Source organism: Mirounga angustirostris, unplaced genomic scaffold (genome assembly GCF_029215605.1).
Source record: "Mirounga angustirostris isolate CCGP_5_RB_7025 unplaced genomic scaffold, mMirAng1.0.hap1 SCAF_5, whole genome shotgun sequence".
NCBI lineage: Eukaryota > Metazoa > Chordata > Mammalia > Carnivora > Phocidae > Mirounga > Mirounga angustirostris.
Genome location: NW_026991713.1, coordinates 31,815,626 through 31,839,871, shown reverse-complemented (window position 1 = coordinate 31,839,871; position 24,246 = coordinate 31,815,626).

The following is a 24,246-nucleotide window of genomic DNA, read 5'->3' as shown; positions in this document are numbered from 1 at the left end:
TCATTAACACTTGTAAAATGTGGAAAATATACCTTGCTCTCATATTTCAATGGTTAGTCAGAAGAAAAATGAATGATGTTTAAACTAAGTTTTAATTATTGGGTAAAAATTGCTAAAATAACTTCAGGAATATCAAAATCATGATCATGCAACTACAGCCTTTCAGAAGAAAATGGTATATGAGGACATTTTTCATAAATATTCAAAGTTGTGTTCATATATTCTTTCTCTTTAATCAATTTTTATTTCATCATAATTAAAATCTATTGTGGAATAAATAATGAAGAACAGTGACACATTAGCATAAAATAAGTACCATGGACAGAATTACAGAAGAGAATTGTAGCCTAGTTTCAACTTGGTGAGAGAATGTCCTCCAAAATTATATGTTCTCTCAAAAGAGCTTGGTTAAAAGGTGGTTTATGCTCTTAAATTACCAACTGTACTTGAAAGAATATTTTACAAAGGAGAATTTTACTCTTACTGAATTAAAATTGCATAGCATGAAGTAAGATTGCTGCACACAAGAAGGACAAAGAGATTCTTCAATATTAACTATGGGTTAGTAATATATAATCCTAAAATATAATATTCTGGGTCACACATATCAACAAAATGACTATTAATGGCAAAATGTGACTGGGATTTTTTATTGCTTCTAATCTAAGCTTTTTATTTTTTTAAATAAAATTAAGTTCCCTGACAAGATGTTTCACGAGGCATGCACCCAAACTAATTAAGCCTGTTTTCTTAGGGATTTATAACTTATGGTTGATTGACTTTGTAACTGAATTACATACTAATCTTCTAGCTTTATAACCCGTGATATTTTTGGCTGTACAATATTCCTTTTACCAGATAATATCTTTAGGAATGTGTTCACAGAAACTATTGTTACTCCAGAGTACAGACTTACAATAACCTCATTGTTGGAACAACGCTCAACATTATAGCAATAGAAATGCTTCATGTGAAGAGAAGCCCTATTAGGCCAATGTTACAATACATCCTGGCCACAACCATAATCAGACTTTCAGCCATTCAAAGGCAGGTAATATAGGTGCATATAATCAAGTCACAGAGGAATAATTACAGTGAAATGAATGTATAAGTAGTAATACAAACCTTCCTGGATCTGATATCATGGTTTTAAAGTAGTTGTGATAATTGAAAGGGCCAAAATACCTAGCATTTCCAGCTATTGAAAATATAAATGTTTTATATAATATCATCTTGAACCTTTATACACAAAAGCTATAGAAATCTGTTATCCCATGCCAGGAATTTAATAATAAAAATGCCCTGGTTTAAAAAGCATAAGATCAGGTTTTTCCTTTCTATTTAAATTATAAAAATATACTAAATCTAAGATTACCTGAAATATTATGTTTTAAATTTTGCTCTGCTTATTAATTCATTCTAGTAGCCCTCTGCTTATTACAATTTGAATGTGCCCTCTCCTGTGGAATATCAACACTTTCTTACTTGGACTACCAATTATAAACTCTATAGAGATTAGGTAGATTGTAGTTACATAGTTCTTGTATATATACCATTTATTTTAGTTTAGCTCATTAATTAAGCTCTATTAAGTAAAGTCTAGCTCTGTTGTCTAGGCCTGCTCTCTATTTTCAGCACGGAAGAGTCCTTATGTTCCTATTTCCACATTTCACTTTCAGTGCCCACTCCCAGGTTCCATCTAAAATATTACTATCATTTCCACCTCAGTGAAAGAAAAATAAGGCCTTTTCTAACTGCCTACACACATTAAGTCCAAGGAAAAATTACAAAAACCCTGACCTGGTAATTAATCTTCTGGGTTCAGCTTAAAGATCTGTAGTTCCATTAGTGTGTTTGAGTCTTTCACTTTGTGAGACAGAGAGAAAAAAGAAAAAAAAAGACGAAAACAAACAAAAAAACCGTTAGCTGTCTGGAAAGCATATACCTCTTCAGGCTTTCCAATCTTCTTTCAAATAAACAAGAGACAAACTCAGACTGCTGAAAAAAAAAACTGCAAAATGTGAAATTGCCTTCACTCTTTCTTATTGCAAGTTAAAGATGTGATAGTCATCTGCGCACCAATTAAGAAACAGAATAAGGAAGTGTATGAGCTTAGTTCCAGTTAAGGGTAAACGACTGAAGACTCCTGCTATTTTATGCTATTTTAACTTCTAGATCAATAAAGAAGAGTGTGTCTATCAGGAAGCCTAGCCTTGCCACCACCAAGTCATATAGCACAAACATACATGAAACAAAAGGTCACATCAACACACACACACACACAGAGCCAGTCATCACTATTAGCTGTGCCACTAAATATTTGGAGTTTTTTTTTAATTGTGGCAAAATATACATAAGATTTATTGTATTAACAATTTTTAAGTATAACCATTTGCTTTGATAGACATTTATTTGAAAGGATCTAAACTGTCAAATATGACTTCAAAAAAAGTCCCTTTTCCTGCCTTGAGACATGTTTGCCATCTCCAAGTAACAGACGAGATCTAACGAGGGGTGCAGTATGACTTAGACAAGAAAGCTGCTCTGATTTGGGCTTCTTGTTGTTTATACTTTATTATTCATTCAGACTGAGAGCCTACATGACATACTTTTGTTCTTCAACCAATTGTATCCCATAAATCCATAACTCTAAATGTATTCATAATAAGCAATCAATACAGACCAGATAAATCCCAACAAAAACATTCTTAGATAGTGACTCCTTGATTATTGCTATGCTAGCAAATGGCAATGCAGTGTTGGCAAGGAGGTCTATTCAAAGTCAAAAGTGCCTATCACATCCCTGATGAATTGCTGCCAACTCTTCTCTTCCCATAGAATCACATGAAAGTTACACATCCATACTTTGGCATCAGATAGCAGAGTTCAAATCCAGACCCACTGCTTATTAGCTGTTTGACTTTGGGCAAGCTGGATAATTTCTGAACGGCTTCATGCCTAATTTGTGAAGTGAGAGAAATACTTAGCTCATAAAGCTATTGATGGTTAAATGAGATAACCTCAGTTAGCTGGGAAGAAGGCAGATTAAGAGGACCCTAGGTTCACCCAGTCCCACAAATACAACTAGATAACACTCACATCTGTGTAAAAAAAAACAGAAAATGACCCAAAGACTGGCAGAATAAACTCTGTAAGTAAAGGTAGAGAAGAGGCCAGATCGAAGAAGGTAGGAAGGGTGAAGATGTAGTCTGGGAGCAAAATAGACCATGGCTGTTCATGGTAGGGAGGGAGCCTATGGTGTAGAGAAAGGCAGAAAACAGACTTTCACACTGGGGAGCCCAGGAATGGAGGGGATGAATCCCCATAATATTTACCTTTGAACATGAGAGGGTTGCATTTCCTAAGTTCTTACAACCAGTGGGACTTAAAGCTTAGAATTTTAAAAATTGACAGTCTGTGCTCTGGGAAAGTCCAGAAAGTGTTAGGAAATGGAGTCTCCACCTTAAAGAGGCAGTGTGACAAACAGCCCATTCAGGTATAGCCTAGAACGAGCAGTTGGAAAAACACCAGGGCAGACAGGAGGGAGAGCAATATCCTGGCCTGGAGAGACACCAGGAGACCCTTTCAGGTAAAAGGAGCTGGCAGGCACCATTTTCTTCCCCCTCCCCACCCCCCAGTGTAAACAACCACCACTTGTGGGAACCAGCTCAGCACTGACACTTGCTACCTAACTTGCTTGTACCAAGCCCCACCCCCTGAGCTTCAGTAATTTTTGCCCTTCTCAGTCATGCTCACCTCAGTCCCAGCACTGCTGGCCCTTCCCCCAGAAGACTGCTGCAAATCCTGCCAATACTACATCTCCCAACCTGCAGATTGTGTGAGACCTCAGTTCTGGTGGCAGCAGGGGCAGGTCTCATTTCACTAGCAGACCATGCACACCTTGATAAAATGCACCAGCCCCTGCTGGGGACCAAACACTGCCCACAATAGGCAAATGGGCCCAAACAAAACAATTGGCATAGTTGGCAGCCCAGCCCAAACCAGTAATAATTAAAATTGGTCAGTGCTTCAGGATATACCATACTCTATGCCAAATTTGAAATATAGGTTGGTAAATTGTCTCTCTGCAGACAACTGGACTGAAGGAAAAAGAGGCCAAGACTCAACAGCAGAGCACATACAGCACACAGAGGAGACACTCCCTGAAGCTCCAGCCCCTGGGGAACAGGGGACACTGCACTGCAGGGCACTATAGGACCTCATCTTCATAAGGCTATTATCATTAAGAGCAAGAGAAGTAACTGACTTTCCTAACACAGAAACAGACATAGAAAGCCAGTTGCATGCTCATGGGTTGGAAGAACAAATATTGTTAAAATGTCTACACGACCCAAAGCAATCTACAGATTTAATTCAATCTCTATCAAAATACCACAGCTTTCTCACAGAACTAGAACAAATAATCCTAAAATTTATATGGAACCATAAAAGACCTCAGATAGCCAAAGCAATCTTGAAAAAGAAAAAACAAAACTGGAAGTACACAATTCCAAATTTCAAGTTGTATTTACAAAGTGGTAGTAATAAAACAGTATGGTACTTATAGTAACAAAACTGTATGATACTGGCATGAAAATAGACACATAGGTCAAGAGAGTAGAACAGAAAACCCAGAAATAAACCCACAATTATATGGCCAATCTTTGACAAAGGAGAAATGAATATACAATGGGAAAAAGACAGTCTTTTCAACAAATAATGTTGGGAAACTGGAGAGCCTCATGCAAATGAATGAAACTGGACCACTTTCTTCTACCATACACAAAAATAAATCCAAAATGGTTTTTAAAGATCTAAATGTAAGACCTCAAATCATAAAAATCCTTAAAGAGAACACAGGCAGTAATCTCTCTGACATCAGCCAGAGCAACATTTTTCTAGATATGTCTCCTGAGACAAGGGAAACAAAAGCAAAAATGAACTATTGAGACCATCAAGATAAAAAGCTTTTGCACAGCAAAGGAAAAAAAATCAACAAAACTAAAAGGTTATCTATGTAATGGGAGAAGATATTTGCAAATGACATACCCAATAAAGGGTTAGTATCCAAAATATGTAAGAACTGATACAACTTAATACTCAAATGACAAAGAATCCAATTAAAAAATGGGCAGGAGCATGGACAGATATTTTTCCAAAAAAAGATATTCAGATGGCCAAAAGACACATGAAAAGATATTCAACATCACTCATCATCAGGGAAATGCAAATCAAAACTACAATGAGATATCACCTCACACCTATTAAAATGGCTAAAATTAAAACCAGAAGAAACAACAAATGTTGGCAAGGATGTGGAGAAAAAGGAACCTTCATGCACTGTTTGGTGGGAATGCAAACTGGTGCAGCCACTGTGGAAAACAGTATGGAGGTTCCTCAGAAAATTAAAAATAGAACTACCCTACAATCCAGAAATTGCACTACTGGGTATTTACTCAAAAAATACAAAAAACTAATTCAAAAGGATACATGCACCCCTATGTTTATTGCAGCATTATTTACAATAGCCAAACTATGGAAGCAGCCCAATGTCCATCCACAGATAAATAAGATACAGTAGTACTATATATATACATACACACACATATACATATATATGTGTGTGTATGTATATAGATAGATAGATGATAGATAGATATAAATATAATTTAGCCATAAAAAAGAACATAGATAGAGCTACAGAGTATAAAGCTGAGGGAAATAAGTCAGTTGGAGAAAGACAAATAGCATATGATCTCATATGTGGAATTTAAGAAACAAAACAAATGAGCAAAGAAAAAAAATGAGACACACACCAAGAAACAGACTTTTTAACTATAGAGAACAGACTGATGGTTAACAGAGGAGAGGTGGGTGGAGGAATGGGTAAAATAGGCGATGGGGATTAAAGAGTACACTTACCATGATGAAATAAGATAAAATAAAATAACATAAAATGATTTAAAAAATAAATGAGTTAATCTCATAAGATCCCTTAATACAGTGCTTTTAACAGACAGATGAAATGCACAGGTACCAATCTGTAAGATACAAACTGGGTAAATATTTCACCAGACACACATACACATGAACAAAATTTTATAGATACAACAAAAGGTAAGTCATGCCTGTTTTTTTTCCACAGATGCATCCACATCTCCTAGAATGGTGCCTGACACATTGTTAAGCATTCATTAAAATGTTCTTGCCTATATGATAAGGTGAATGAATGAATGAATGAATGAATGACTCTATCTTAGGGACTAAATTCTATCCCTTTTTCTTGGTTGCTCTGAAAGAATATCTATGTTCAAATTAAAAATCTATCATGTCCATACTACATATGTATATATCAAAATCATTTAAATTTACATAATAGTATATTTTACCATTTGATTTTACCCAATATTACATTTTTTAAAATCTGTCTTGATAAATGATTCTTATGTGTTATACACAGATAATAATATTCCATTATATGAAAAAGCTGGATTTTGTGCATTTTCCTGGACACAGATAGTGAGATCATATCTAAATTTTCTGTATTATAGGAAATTCTATTATGAACATCGTTGTGCATAGATCTTCGTGCATATATAAAAATGACTCTCTAAGGAATATACCATAAAAGTGAGACTGTTGGATAATATTCTTTGTTCTCAGTTTTATTAGGTATTCCTGAAATGATTTTCTAAACTGTTATGAAAGTTTCTTTCCATAAGCAATGTATGCTAGTTTTCTTATATCACTACATACTTATCACTACTTGGTAAAACTTTTTAATTTTTTGGCAATCTAACAATTACGTATTGGTTTGTTATTACTTCAAATCTACTTTTTTATGACTTAAGTGAAGTTGTTCTGAATCTAAGGGTGAATTTGTTTACATTGAGGAAGCTGTGTCAGGATGTTGTTATCAACATCTGTTGTTAATAAGCACTCAGCAACTTAACTGTTGTTGGGTGCTACTGGGGACTTACCGAGAAGAATGTAAGAAAGAGTGCCTATTATGTAATGGACATTTAAATTTTAAATACCAAGATTTGTGAGGGCTTACCAAGAGTGTCTGGTCTGGGCAAGGCTACTCTTTGCTGATCTAGATAGCTCTCTAAAGATCTTGAAACCCTTGCTCTCGTCATGGCCAGGCTTCTTGTGGTATTAAATCATGCAGTCTCAGGAAGAGAAGGGGCATCCATTCCTGCCTTGGCAAGGCTACGTCCTATGAGCATGGTGCAAACCGTGTAATGGTCTCTCGAGTAATAACTTTTACAGCAGCCCACCTTGCCTACCAACACTGGTGTCCTTGCCTGCTAGCTGTGTGCCCCAGCATCAAGGGACCTATGACAGCAGCTGATGCCCAGATTTTAGTTGGAAGCACTGACTTTATCAAGAACCATCTCATAGAAAGGGACACCTCAACTAAATTTGGACTTTATTTCTTTCATCTCTCCTTTTCCTGGAACAATAGTATAATTAACCTATCATTGGTATGGAGTATGTTATTTCTTCATTGGCCTATTAAGAAATGTTATCCTATATGCTACTGGCTTGTGAAATATTACTATTATAAAGTATAATTCCCACAATAAACCTGTGCTAAATAAATTATTGGCAAAGACAAATCTCAGTCTCTGAGCATAATTTGGCCCAAACAAAACAACTGGCATAGTTGGCAGCCCAACCCAAACCAGTAATAATTAAAATTGGTCAGTGCTTCAGAATATACCATACTCTATGCCAAATTAGAAATACAGGTTGATAAATTATGCTAATTTATAACTGAACAAAATCTGCTAAAGCTTGTTACTGTACTGACAAACTTTAAACTTAATATGCTATTTACCATTTATGGGTTCTTACTAAAACTATAAACAGATAGTGAATGGACAAAATTGATAGAGCTATTATAGTTTGGATGCTGATGTTGGTCACAGTATTTATCTTAATACTGCTTTGCCATATTACAAATGATTTGGAATACTTTATTAAGCATCTGTATAATAAAGCATGCTTTGAACACTCTTGTGAAAAGCAGAATGACAATAGTGAATATGCCTCACTCATTAACACTACCAAAATTATTCAAGAGGGGTTTAGGATCCCTAAGACCTACTGAAGACTTAGTCTGGACAAAACTTACAATTAAGGGAATTCCAGATGTTGGCCTGATCACCCAACCCAGTGAGTTATAAAAAGCAAATAAGGAAGAAATTCCAGCACTCTTATTAGGAACAATCAGCAATATAGATGCAGAGAGACAGAAAGGAAAGGCTAGAGCCCAAAACGTAATCTCCAGAGTAGGAAGAAACCCAGACTGTTTTATTCCTAAGAGCACCAGTCTATACCCCAAGGACAATGATGATTATTACAACCCTTTGACTCTGGCAATTTTAACCTACTGAAGTTAGGCCCATGAGAACAGACAGAACTACAACAAATAATAATATGAAACCAGAGTTACTGAACAGAAAGCTTATACTAGACAAGAAATGACAAATGGAATTCCAACAAACTGATTTGGACACAGAAACCCAATGGCTATTAGATTTATAGTCCAAATGAGGACATGATCCTCACAGGAGTAGAATGTGTAACTTGGATGCATTGACACTGATGCTAAATTTAATCAACACCTTAGAGTATTTGGAGAAAATTATACCAATATACAAAGATCTTTGGCAGGTTAGCAACAGCCTAGAGATTAAGATGGCCTATAAGTAATATATTATCCCTATCAACATCTCCATGGACAACAGCAGGGGAAACTCCTAATATAATAATTAAATTAGGACCATTGACTATGATTTATGATATGGGACAGATACCCTCACTGCTACATGCAGAGACAACAGAACAAATTAAAAAGTCCATCCTAAAATCTGTGCCCCTGAAGGACATAATAGCATATTTATGATATTTGCAGGTGCAAGAAACACAGGAAAACTATTTGACTTGATTAGAACAGCCAAAGAATTGAGTCAAGACAAAAGCTATGGCTTTAACACTAATGTATATAGACAAAACAGGACTACACTTAATGTAAATAGGCCTAATAGAAACAAGCTCATAAGGTCTTCTTGGCCTAGGTGACCTAAATCATTTAGACTACTATCCTACAATCCAAATTATAAAAACAGAAACTCAAATAGAAACCCAGAAACTAATTACAGTGACAGAGAAACAGAAAGAACCAATATTTTAGAGGAAGTAGACCTACAGAAAACAGACTCTCTATTCTATTTATGACAACTCATTCAGGAAACCTAGTCCCATTAATAGATGAGCCATCGACAAACAGAAGAGAGAAAGTCCAATGAACTCCTATAGGGACTCAGCAGACTCCATCTCCTGGCCCAAGTCAGAGACAACTGCCCTTAGGTTATAGTGGCCATTTCAATTAAAAAAAAAAAAACTTTGTAAATAAAAAGACTTTATATATTATTATGATATTGGACACAGGGTCCCAAGTAACGATGATGCAGGGACAACCCAATAAGACAGGAATATCAGAAAACAATATGGTATTGATTGAAGGATTAGGAGGAAAATTAACCCCAGGAACCTGGGTGTATAGATTCATAACAATTGATGATAGACCACCAGCAAAAGCAAAGCTCCTTATAGGACCCAATTTAGAAAACATCCTGGAAATGCATGTAATGGGACAAAATGTGAATAATAAAGACCTAAACATCCCAAATAATAACTTAACTATAGTAAAATGGACTTCAATTAAACTACACAACCCATCTAAAATAATAAATATACCTCAATATAATCTTAAGGGAAAACATAAATTGAGGAAAAAATTCAGGAACTCTTAAAAGAACAAATTATCATGCTTACTACTTCAACATATAATAACCTAATCTGGACTGTAAAACAGCCAGATGGAACATATAGATATACAACAGATTATAGGAATTTAAACAAACATTTTCCAAAAATTGTGGAAGCACTCTTAGATACAGGCACTATAATATAAACAGTATCACCACTGGATCCAGAACTTATTATACAGTGATAAATTGATTTGACATGTTCTTTGCTATACCTACCAACTGATGAGAAAAGCTAGCCCTGACTGCATTCACATGGGAAGACAGACAATATCAGTTTACTATGTTACCACATGGATACCGTAACAGTTCACTAATACCCTCACCTTTCTAATAGAAGATAACCAGACCTTTCAGGAAAACACAACATGCACACACAAACCATCATTTCCTATCTTGATGATATTCTTATTTATGGTAATAACTTGGAAGAACAGGGTAAGGTCAAAATAGAGTTAATTGAATTCTTTACACTCAGAGAATGGACAATCAATCCAGGTAAGATTCAAAGACCTCAAACTACAGTCAAATCTCTAGGTATAATTTGGTTCCCTGAAGGTAGAAAAATATGAGACCCAGTCATAAACATACTAACTCTTGCCACAAAAGAAGAAACTCAGAAAGTAATAGGATGTTAGGATATTGAAAAAAGCAAATATCATATATGGGGATAATATTAAGACATATCTATGAAATAACTAGGAAAAGAAGGGAATGAAGTTGGACAGAGACTCAAGAGGCAGCCATTAGTTATCTGAAAAATGCTGCCAGAACTTTTAAAACTTTGGCACCAGCTAATGAGGACTCTAAATACAGACTAAAGTACCTATACTCATAAAGGTTTGCAACATGGTCACTGTGGACTAAAGCACTGCATTACCCCAAATTTTATCCAGTTGGATTTTTAACTAGGAAGTTTCCATGGTCTGAGAATAGATACCAACCAATTGAAAGTCTCACTAGGGCACTCTATGAGGCCCTACAAAATACAGAGCCAACAACAGATGCTCTACACTAACTGAGGAAATCTCAGCGATGCCAATAGCGGATTTGCCAGAGTTCCAAAGGGTGAGCGTGTTCAAGTCCAAGAAGTGGAGCAATGGGGACCATCCTTGCCCAAAAAACTAAAAAATGCATGGTTTATAGATGGATCAGCCTCTATAACACCATCCACAATATGATGTGAGCTGTGCCCTTAAGGACTAATGATGGTCTAACTTTTCAGAACCAGGCTTGGGAGAACCAGTATAATATGCTGAGCTAATAGCTATAAAACTGGCAATTGAAAGATCTGTTAAGTGAACACAGAATGAGTCTTTTCTCAAACTCACGGGCAGTAGCTAAGGAAATAGCTATCTGGTCAAGAATATGGAGAAACAAATAATTGGAAAATAGGAACTATGGACATATGAGGTAAAGACATATGACAGAATAGTGCAAACTTACATCTCCATATTTATTGTACATGTCTCAGCTCACACTATGGTAGCGAAGTACAATGATCAGGTAGGCAAACTCACTAGAAAAACTAATGAGGCTAGAATTCCTAAAGTTTATCACAAAAACACCCACAATGATTCATAGATAAAAAGAGAGTCGAATCAAAATATGCATAAAGCAAAGGAACAGTGGATGATAAAACAGAAAAGGATAGATATGCCAATTGATAGAATTACAGTTGACCTTTGAATAATGCAGGGGTTAAGGGCACCAACCCCTGTGTAGTCAAAATTCCATCTATAACTTATGATGATTCTCCCAAAACTTAACCTACTATTAAAGTTAAAACATAACCTACTCTTGATGGACTACCTAACTGATAATATAAACAGTCGATTAACACATACTTGGTATGTTATATGTAATATATACTATGTTCTTACAATAAATTAAGCCAGAAAAAAAGTTATTAAGAAAATCATAAGGAATAGAAAATACATCTGCAGTACTCTAATGTAAAAAATCCACATAGAAGTGGAGCCCCGCAATTCAAGCCCAGGTTGTTCAAGGATTAACAGTATTATATGGGCACATCATCAAAAGGGACACCCAGGCATACATGGCACTAAAAGCTGGTTGAAAACAAAAATATATATAAGCCAACTAAATATCTATAGTATCATATTAAAATGCAAGTATTGTAGGAAATTTAAAGCTTGGAAATCTTTAATCAAAACACCAAAGTTAAGGCTGATAAATTCTTCCAAATTATACAAATTGATTATATAGGACCCTTGTTTATATCAGAGAGTAAACCATATGCATGCATTATTGTAGACACGTGGTCAGGAATAAGATTACCCTACTCCTGCAGAAATAATGATCAAAAATTCACCATCAGAATGGTGGAAATCTGAATTGTTTGCTATGGTATCCTATCCATCATAGAATCAGACTAGGGAACCTGCTTCACAGGAAAAATAGTACAAGATTGGGCAAAAGACCAGGGTATAAGGAGAAACTTCCATTTACCTTACAATCCAGTTGCCTTTGAATCAATTGAAAGATATAATGTCTTGCTTAAACAAAAGCATAGATTGCTTATTAACAATCTAGACATGAAAACCCGGACTAAAGTAATATGGTAAGCAGCAAGGTCATTAACCCATTTATCTATAGAACTAATGGTAAAACAATTATAGAACCTATATTGCAACAACCCACAAAAGTAGAAATAACCACTAATAGCACCCCAAACACTAAGTTAAAGGGAAAAGTGCTAATGAAAAAACAAAATGGCACATATAATTTCAGTGAAATTATAGCACCTACCACTAATAAAACCTACTGGGTGACCAAAGGACAAAACATATTACGGCAAATTAAAGAAAATAATACAATGTCTTTATAAAATTTTCAAGTATGAAAGACATCATCTTTTATTGTATCAACACTGCATGCAGGCACTAAAAACACTGATGTTTACTCCATATATGATGGCCAGCAGACACATTTTTGTACAGCATCATTACCGAATGCCTAATATTTAGCCTAGCATGATACAGGACAATTACATTCAGGGCAATACTGCAAGTAATAGCCATTACAGCTCTAGATTCCCTTGAGTGACAAGAATAACAACAAGAAATAATTAGTGGGTCAGTGTGGGACACTATTTTGTCTATTGCTCATGACTGGATACCATACTTATTGCAGCTATGGATAATCCACAGATAGCACCAACAATAGCAGTTGTTCAACCATTCCAAACTAGAATGCCACCCTCTAGTCAGGATACGACTTTACCATTTGTGACATCTTCCACTTCTTCCACAGATCATTATCCTTGTCACCTTATTACAACTGAGAACTCACAGGATCACCAGTATCACCAGATTCACTGGCATTACCAAGCCCAACCTTTCCACCCCATCCTTTGCTATCAGCAGCATCTATTCACTGGGAAACCTTTGATGAAGGGAGAAACCTTGTATTGTAGGAAGCTGATGAAGCAGTGGAAACTTCCATTTCAATCTCCCCCAAATCAACATGGATCCTGAACAATGCCCCTATTATATTAGACACCAACTCAGAGGATGAGGATCGGCCTGACCTACTATATGAATGTCTCATGGTATATAACCTAGCATACACACCAAGTCAACTAGGTACTTTACTTTATTCTTTACCTCTACCTTGGCTTACTGAATTAAGTGCAGTATCAGACATATGGCAAAGACCTTGAGAAAATAACCCCAATTTAATTCCTGATTTACTTTGTGTGCTAGCATTTCACTGTAAAAGAGCAGATGCTGAATATGCAGAATGGGTACCTGTATACCCAGAGCCAAGACCCTTTCCAAATCTTATGGCTACTTATTTACTAGGTCAACTTGCTGCTTTTGCTCATTTAGAATCTGGAGACTAGTTATCCATCCATTTGGTGTCCCCAGACATTGCATGTTCTTAAGTTGCTTATTATTTTCTGTTTAATGAAGAGAAGCCTACATATTAATGGCAAAAATAACTCTGTTTCACCCTCTGCACCCTCAGCATCCAGTTCTAACACAGCTACATCTCCTACTTCATCCAAAAGTGAAATATCTTAAGTTAGCCCTCTCACAACTACCACTAATCCTTACCCAATACATCAAAATCTTATGCAATTTCAAGGCAAATATTTGGCTTTAACAATAGACCAAGCATAGCTACAAGAAATTACAAAAATGGCCACATACACACATACGAATAAGGATATATTAGAAATATATTTAGGGTACCTGGCTGGCTCAGACAGTAGAGCATGCAACTCTTGATCAGGGGGTCATGAGTTCAAACCCCATGTTGGGGATAGAGTTTACTTAAAAAAAAAAGAAAGAAAATATATTTAAACTATCGTGCAAAAGGGGTGTTAAAAAAGATGGCAGAGGATTAGGGGACCCTATTCCAACCGGTCCCCTGAATGGAGCTGGATATCTACCAGACCACTCAGAACACCCACGAAATCAGCCTGAGATGTAAGAAGATAGATCTGGAGCTCTACAAACAGAATATTGCAGGTGGTTGGTTTAGAGTATGAAGCTGTGAGCCGTGATTCCGTGGGCAGATATCAGAAGACAAATGGAAGGGGGAAGGAGCTGTGGGGATCCTGCACCACCAGAGAGTGAAAGCCAACGCTGGGGATGGGACACAGACTTGCAGACTGGTAGCAGCTGGGAAAGGACTTTAGGGCAGGCCCCCCCACCCCCTCACTGAAACCTGGAGCATCGGGGCTGCATATGCAAACTGGAGACGGCTAGCGGTTTTAGAAGCACAAAGGGCAGAGACATGCCCCGACCTGGAGGTGAGGACTGGGAGCACTGCTGAGGGTGTACAACCCAGGACGCTGCAGTTTTTAGCAGCACAGGCAGAAACGGAGAAAATGTGGCCTGGAGAGCTCACTGAAGAAGAGACCGATTTCTCTGTTCTGAGGCAGAGGATTGGAAACCGTCTCTTCTGCTCTCTTGGAAGACATGGAAAGCCACCAGGGAAAGCCACCAGAGAACAAAGGTCCCCCAAAAATGGTTTTCACTGAGCCCATTCCCCCCCCACAGGGGGCAGGGCAACTTTGCCCAGACAGGGTTGCCTGAGTAACAGTGCAGCAGGCCCCTCCCCCAGAAGACAGGCTGGGAGAACAAGAGGCCGACAGCCCTAAGGTCCCTAGAAAACAGGTGCATCTTGCTTGGGTTGTGGTCAATAATTTGGACTCTGTACATTCCCTCAACGACCCCTCAACAAAATGACAAGGAGGTGGAACCCCCAAAATAGGAAAGACTCAGAGACTGTGACTTCTGCCACAGATTTACAAACAGATACAGATGCAACCAAGATGTCGGAAATGGACTTCAGGGTAACAGTTATGAAGACGATAGCTAGAATGGAGAAATCGATTAATGGCAACATAGAGTCTCTAAGGGCAGAAATGAAAGCTGAACTGGCATAACTTAAAAATGCTATCAACGAGATCCAATCTAATCTAGATACTCTAACAGCTAGGGTAAGCGAGGCAGAAGAACGAATTAGTGATCTAGAAGACTAATTGGTAGAAAAGAAGGAAAAAGAGGACGCCCAGGAAAAACAGCTTATAATCCATGAAAACAGAATTAGAGAAATAAATGATGCCAAGAAATGTTCCAATGTCAGAATTATTGGGATCCCTGAGAGGGTGGAGAGAGAAAGAGGACTTGAAGATATATTTGAGCAAATCGTAACTGAGAACTTCCCTAATCTGGGGAATGAAACAAACATTCGTGTCCTAAAGGCAGAGAGGACCCCTCCCAAGATCAAGGAAAACAGGCCAATGTCCCGGCATGTAATAGTAGAACTTGCAAATCTTAGAACCAAGGAAACCATCCTAAGGGCAGTTAGGGGGAAGAGATTCCTTATGTACAGAGGGAGGAACATCAGAATAACGTCAGACCTATCCACAGAGACCTGGCAAGCCAGAAAGGGCTGGCAAGACATATTCAGAGTACTAAAGGAGAAGAACATGCAGCCAAGAATACTTTATCCGGCAAGGCTGTCATTTAGACTGGATGGAGAGATGCAGAGCTTCCAAGACCAGCAGAAACTGAAAGAATATGTGACCACTAAGCCAGACCTATTAGAAATACTAAAGGGGGTTCTATAAAAGGAGAAAGACCCTAAGAGTGATACAGAACAGAAATTTACAAGAGACAATCTATAGAAACAAGGACTTCACAGGCAACATGACAATTAATTCATATCTTTCAAAAATCACTCTCAATCACATTGAGAGTGAACAATCACGGCTCAATGTGAACTGGCTTAAATGCTCCCATAAAATGGCACAGGGTTGCAGATTGGATAAAAAGACAGGACCCAAACATATGCTGTCTACAAGAGACTCATTTTGAACCTAAAGATACATCCAGACTGAAAGTGAAGGGATGGAGATCCATCTTCCATGCCAATGGACCTCAAAAGAAAGCTGGGGTAGCAATTCTTATATCAGACAAATTAGATTTTAAGCTAAAGACTGTAGTTAGAGACACAGAAGGACACTACATCATTCTTAAAGGGTCTATCCAACAAGAAGATCTAACAGTTGTAAATATCTACACGCCCAACATGGGAGCAGCCAACTCCATAAGCCAACTGTTAACCAAAATAAAGACCCATATTGATAATAATACGTTAATTGTAGGAGACCTCAATGCTCCACTGTCAGCAATAGATAGATCATCTAAGCAGAAAATAACAAAGAAACAAGAGCTTTGAATGACACACTGGACCAGATGGACCTCATAGATATATACAGAACATTCCACCCTAAAACAACAGAATACCTATTCTTCTCGAGTGCACATGGAACTTTCTCCAGAATAGACCACATTCTGCGTCACAAATCAGGTCTCAACTGATACCAAAAGATTGAGATTATTCCCTGCATATTCTCAGACCACAATGCTTTAAAACTGGAACTCAATCACAAGAAAAAATTTGGAAAAAATTCACACACTTGGAAGCTAAAGACCACTCTGCTCAAGAATGTTTGGGTCGACCAGGAAATCAAAGAAGAACTTAAAACAATTCATGGAAACCAATAAGAGCAAAAACACATCGATCCAAAACTACCTGCAAAGGTGGTCCTAAGGGGGAAATACATAGCCATCCAAGCCTCACTCAAAAAAATAGAAAAATCCCAAATTCACCAACTGACTTTATACCTTAAAGAACTGGAGAAAAAGCATAAACTATGCCTAAGCCAGGCATTAGAAGAGAAATAATTAAGATTAGAGCAGAGATCAATGAATTAGAAACCAGAAACACAGTAGATCAGATCAATGAAACTAGAAGTTGGTTATTTGGAAAGAATTAATAAGATCGATAAACTACTGGCCAGACTTATCCAAAAGAAAAGAGAAAGGACCCAAATTAATAAAATTATGAATGAAAGGGGAGAGATCACAACTAACACCAAGGAAATAGAAACAATTATTAGAAATTATTATCAACAATTATATGCCAATAAATTAAGCAACCTGGATGAAATGGATGCTTTCCTAGAAACCTATAAACTGCCAAGACTGAAACAGGAAGAAATTGACAACCTGAATAGGCCAATAACCAGTAATGAGATTGAAGCAGTGATCAAAAACCTCCCAAAAAACAAGAGTCCAGGGCCTGATGGATTCCCTGGGGAATTCTACCAAACATTCAAAGAAGAAATAATACCTATTCTCCTGAAGATGTTTCAAAAAATAGAAACAGAAGGAAAGCTTCCAGACTCATTCTATGAGGCCAGCATTATCTTAATCCCCAAACCAGGCAAAGACCCCATCAAAAAGAAGAATTTCAGACCGATATCCCTGATGAATATGGATTCCAAAATTCTCAACAAACTCCTAGCTAATAGGATCCAACAATACATTAAAAGGATCATCCACCACGACCAAGTGGGATTTATCTCTGGGATGCAAGTGTGGTTCAACATTCGGAAATCAACCAATGTGATAGAACACATTAATAAAGAGGAGAGAGAAGAACCATATGGTCCTCTCAATTGATGCAGAAAAGGCATTTGACAAAATACAGCATCTTTTCCTAATTAAAACTCTTCAGAGAATAGGGATAGAGGGAACATTCCTCAAGTTCATAAAATCCATCTATGAAAAACTCACAGCAAATATCATCCTCAATGGGGAAAAGCCGAGAGCCTTTCCCTTAAGATCAGGAACATGTCAAGGATGCTCACTCTCACCACTACTGTTCAACATAGTACTAGAAGTCCTAGCAACAGCAATCAGAAAACAAAAAGAAATAAAAGGTATTCAAATTGGCAAAGAAGAAGTCAAACTCTCTCCCTTCACAGATGACATGATACTTTATGTGGACAATCCAAAAGACTCCACCCCCAAATTACTAGAACTCATCCAGCAATTCAGTAATGTGGCAGGATACAAAATCAATGCACAGAAATCAGTTGCTTTCTTATACACTCACAATGCAACTGTAGCAAGAGAAATTAGAGAATCGATTCCATTTACAATGGCACCAAAAACCTAAGATACCTCGGAATAAACCTAACCAAAGAGGTAAAGGATCTATACTCTAGGAACTACAGAATACTCATAAAAGAAATTGAAGAAGACACAAAAAGATGGAAAAACATTCCATGCTCATGGATTGGAAGAATAAACATTGTTAAAATGTCTATGCTACCCAGAGCAATCTATACCTTCAATGCCATCCCGATCAAAATTTCAATGACATTTTTCAAAGTGCTGGGACAAACAATCCTAAAGTTTGTATGGATTTAGAGAAGATCCTGAATCGCCAAGGAAATTTTTAAAAAGAAAAATAATGCTGGGGGCATCACGTTGCCTGATTTCAAGCTATATTACAAAGCCATGATCACCAAGACAGCATAGTACTGGCACAAAAACAGACAAATAGACCATTGGAACAGAATAGAGAGCCCAGATATGGACCCTCAACTCTATGGTCAAATAATCTTCGACAAAGCAGGAAAAAATATGCAATGGAAAAAAGACAGTCTCTTCAATAAATGGTGCTGGGAAAATTGGACAGCTATATACAGAAGAATGAAAATCAACCATTCTCTAACACCATACACAAAGATAAACTCAAAATGAATGAAATACCTCAATGTGAGACAGGAATCCATCAAAATCCTAGAGAACATAGGCAGTAATCTCTTCGACATTAGCCACAGCAACTTCTTTCAAGATACATCTCCAAGGCAAGTGAAACAAAAGAGAAAATGAACTTTTGGGACTTCATCAAGATAAAATGCTTCTGCACAGCATAGGAAACAGTCAACAAAACAAGAGGTAACTGGGGTGCCTGGGTGGCTCAGTTGGTTAAGCGACTGCCTTCGGCTCAGGTCATGATCCTGGAGTCCCAGGATCGAGTCCCGCATCGGGCTCCCTGCTCAGCAGGGAGTCTGCTTCTCCCTCTGGCCTTCCTCCCTCTCATGCTCTCTGTCTCTCATTCTCTCTCTCTCAAATAAATAAATAAAAATCTTTAAAAAAAAAAAAAAAAAAAAACAACAAGAGGTAACCCACAGAGTGGGAGAAGATATTTGCAAATGACACTGCAGACAAAGGGCTGATTTCCAAGATCTATAAAGAACTCAAACTCGGGGCGCCTGGGTGGCTCAGTTGGTTGAGCGACTGCCTTCGGCTCAGGTCATGATCCCGGAGTCCTGGGATCGAGTCCCACATCGGGCTCCCGGCTCGGCGGAGAGCCTGCTTCTCCCTCTGACCCTATCCCCTCTCATGCTGTTTCTCTCTCTCTCTCTCAAATAAATGAATAAATAAAATCTTAAAAAAAAAAAAAGAACTCAAACTCAGCACCCAAAAAACAAATAATCAAGTCAAAAAACGGGCAGAAGATATGAACAGACTTTTCAAAAGAAGACATACAAATGGCTAACAGACACATGAAAAAAATGTTCATCATCATTAGCCATCAGGGAAATTCAAATCAAAACCACATTGAGATATCACCTTACACCAGTTAGAATGGCAAAAATCGACAAGGCAAGAAACAACAAATGTTGGAGAGTTTATGAGAAAGGGGAACCCTCTTACACTGTTGGTGGGAATGCAAGCTGGTACAGCCACTTTGGAAAACACTATGGAGGTTCCTTAAAAAATTAAAAATAGAGCTACCTTATGACCCAGCAATTGAACTACTGGGTATTTACCCCAAAGACAGAGATGTAGTGAAAAGAAGGGCCATATGCACCCCAATGTTCATAGCAGCAATGTCTGCAATAGCCAAACTGTGGAAAGTGCCTAGAGGCCCTTCAACAGATGAATGGATAAAGAAGATGTGGTCCATATACACAATGGAATATTACTCAGCCATCAGAAAGATGAATACCCAACTTTTACATCAACATGGATGGGACTGGAGGAGATTATGCTAAGTGAAATAAGTCAAGCAGAGAAAGTCAATTATCATATGGTTTCACTTATTTGTGGAACATAAGGAACAGCATGGAGGACATTAGGAGAAGGAAGGGAAAAATGAAGAGGGGGAAATCGGAGGGGGAGACGAACCATGAGAGACTACAGGCTCTGAGAAACAAACTGAGGGTTTTAGAGGGGAGGGGGTTGGGGGATGGGTTAGCCCAGTGATGGGTATTAAGGAGGGCACGTACTGCATGGAGCACTGGGTGATATACGAAAACAATGAATCATGGAACACTATATCAAAAACTAATGAACTCTATGGTGACTATCATAACATAATAAAGTAAAATTAAATTAAATTAAGTTTTTAAAAAAACCAATTATGCAAAAAAATATATAACCATCAATTCAATACCCAATGCTCTAAAAGAATTAACCATGCAGTAAGAAGAAATTTTCATCTGCCACATTGGTGGAGTATGACCAGAAATACTAAATATATACAAATGAGATTATATGTGCTCTGTACACACAGATTCAAAAGATGCATTTGTAGAAATGCAGCACTGTTTCACCCTTGCAGGATGTTCTTTGAAGTCAATTTATCAGTTGGCAGGGCATAAAATTATAATGTAATGACATATACCAAACCACAACCCAACATTCACAGGACACATGATTGGTATTTAGAGACATCATCCAAAGGATTATATCACTTAGCTATGTGGCAATGGATATTTGCATGAGATAAGGTGGGGAGCCATGACGAGGGTGATAATGGTGGTTTTTATTATGAAAATGATGGGGACAATACCACCATACCAACCTATACATTTAATAAGACATACTGATTCCACCACAAAGTTAGCTGAAATAAACTATAAACTATCTCCACTTCCATATAAACAACATCTATACTTAGGATTCCCATCAAAATACAATAGCACTAATGGCAAAAAGGTTAGACTTTATGTCACAGAATGGCCTAACTGGTTTCATCATGGCAATCTAACCATATATGAGATATCTATTGCTATATCTCCAGCAGAATTCTTTAAGTCTTACATGTTCTTTAAAAAATATAATAATAGGGGAAGGGAAGGAAAAATAAAATAAGATGAAAATCGAGAGGGAGGCAAACCATTTGAAAAGCTGTATTCTAGGAGACAAACTGAGGGTTGCTGGAGGGGAGGTGGGTGGGGGAAGGGATAATTGGGTGATATATGTAACTGATGAATCACTAAATTCTACCTCTGAAACTAATAAAAAGAAACATACAGTGATTCTCCTGTATACTCCAAGCTAAATTGGCAACATAGGATTTTTCCCATTAGTCTTGATGACCTTAAATAATGAGACATACGAAAATCTACCTAACCTATCAAAAACTCTTTAAATGCCCATCAGTATATTCAGAAAGCAAAGTCATGTCTCAATGTATAACAGAAAGACCCTTTCTGTTTAACAGATGCTATAAAGATAACTGTAGACCAGAAAACATGATGAAAGCAAAACAGTCTGATAACCCAGAGAGAAGACCAGTATTAGTACATGCACAGACAAATATTAACACAGTAATGAAGATGAAGACTCTCTGAGTAAATTGGCACAAGTTGCTGTATGCAGTTCCTCTATGTGGTTTGATGTTATACAATGTTTCTATAGAACCAAACAGCATTAGACCTTTCATACCCATATTGAAGGAAAATAAACTATTAATTTGGTGCTAAAACAAAACACATACATAAATACTTCGATGCCGTCCATATACTATGACTTGACCTTCACTTTACAAGATAATACTAAATCACTATGTAGGGATGCACCAAATAATGCAACTATGAATCAAATATTACCATGGCCCATGCCTAAGGTCACATATTCGACTTTACATTTTACAAAGAACACGTTTTTGAATAGAATATATGATGTGACATACAGGTATTGTGAGTATGAACCCAGGCAGATTGTTCCTCTAGTGATGAGATAGGAATCTCAGAACTAATACATGAAGCATGCATTCGGATATATGAAGGATAATATACATAAAATTCCACTACATGGTGGGCAGTAGCATGGTCATACCAGTGTAAAAACCTTTACATTAATAATATATAAAAAACTGCCAACTGGAACAGAATTATGCTGTATTTATGGAACAGAAAACATGAAGAATAAATAGATGACTGGTAAAAAAAAAAGAATGAGAAGTAAAATATTAAATTAAGAAGTTGCGGACAACCTAGAAAAACCATTAAAAAAATACAGAAATGAGCTTGCCACAGGAAATACTAAATATGTAGTCCAAGCCATAGGTAATGATGACACTTTGGGAATAAACACTGTCACAGCACATCCACATGATGGCAGTTGGGCAACTATATCTTTCTTTTTATTGAAGTATATTTGACATTCAATGTTATATTAGTTGCAGGTGTACAACATAGTGATTTGACAATTCTAGAATTATATCTTTAAATACAAATAAGCCAGAATTGATCATTTACTACACCCCCAACTCATATTCATCTATTAGAAGATTAACAATAGATCCGTGGACACAGTGTCCAGACTCTAAAAGAACAGGGATACTTTGTAAGGTGTATAGAAGACACACAGGAAGCTTAGCATATCACACATCTTATCCTCGATAGTATACATCAGGCTTCTATCTCACACCACAGATTTCTACCTCAAGAATATGGGAAACTATAAAGCCTCTCATGGTTATATTGGAACTTACAATAGTAGTCAATACCTTTTAATTTAATATTCAACATTTTCTAGGCAGATAGAGAGCCCCAAACTGTGCTCAGTTCTATCCCTCTTTGTTTATGTCCAATTTACAAGCTATGGCCAAAACAGATTCACTGAAAGGAAAGAAACTCTTCAGCTCCTTGTTGGACTGGTAGGTTTAATTGGAGACAAAATGGCAGTCATTTTTTCTGAATTCCAAATCAACCAAATTACATTAGATTTTAAAGACTCTGAAACCAAACAATCTCAATCAACACACATGCAATGGCAGCTTTGTCTTTGTTGTGTACACAGATATATAAAATTAGCAATATATTACAAAACACAAATAAATTTCAGACAGAAGTAAATAGAGCAGAAATTCTACATAAAGCAGTTGGAGAAAACACTAAACATAATTAAGTACTAAAAAAATTATATAAAAGATGTTCCTCTAAGAGTAGATTGTCAATTGTTGCTGTTAAGATTGGTTGATACATGGAATATTCTTAGACAGCTATAATCTTGGGGCAATGATAGTCACAGAAAACAAATAACTCAACCAGGACTAGAGTAGATACCACACATCCTAATGGTTGTGATTCCTTGGGCAAGTATGGAATTAGAATATTGGCAATTAAAGAAGAAACATGACATTGGGTTCCCACACTTTTGCAGTTCTCCAATATCAAAAGGAAGAGAGGAGCCTACAGGCCACAGAAAGCCCCCTTGTCATAGAAGAAACACATGTTCCTAAGGATATGTTAGTGAAATGGAACCAAAATACCTTTGGTACTGCCACACCTTTGGATAAACCTACTGTACAAATACCATGACTAGGGTCTTGAGGTCTCCTTAACTAGTTATATTTAATATGGGAAATTGGACAGTAGTGTGCTCTAAGACGAAACTTACCCTAACCAATTGGAGCCAAGGAGGAAAAAAGATACATACCATGATGGAATGTGTGAATATAGTACAGGTAATAAATGTGACAGTAGAAGAAAAAAGATACTATTCAAGGTTAATAGAAGATAAAGGAACTATTAAGGTAACTGGAGAAATATTTCACATTGAGCTTCTTAAAATTAATTTAATAAATATAAATCATACATTAAAAAAATTAAGACAAGTAAAAGAACATTTGGAAGATGAGACTAATACAGTCAAAATAATTAGCAGGAATTGAAAAAAGAACAAAAACATGCATTCCCTAAAATAATGACAGTCTTCAGTTTTGATGTTACAGCATGTGACCATGTGCTTGATCGTGCTATGCAAGCCTG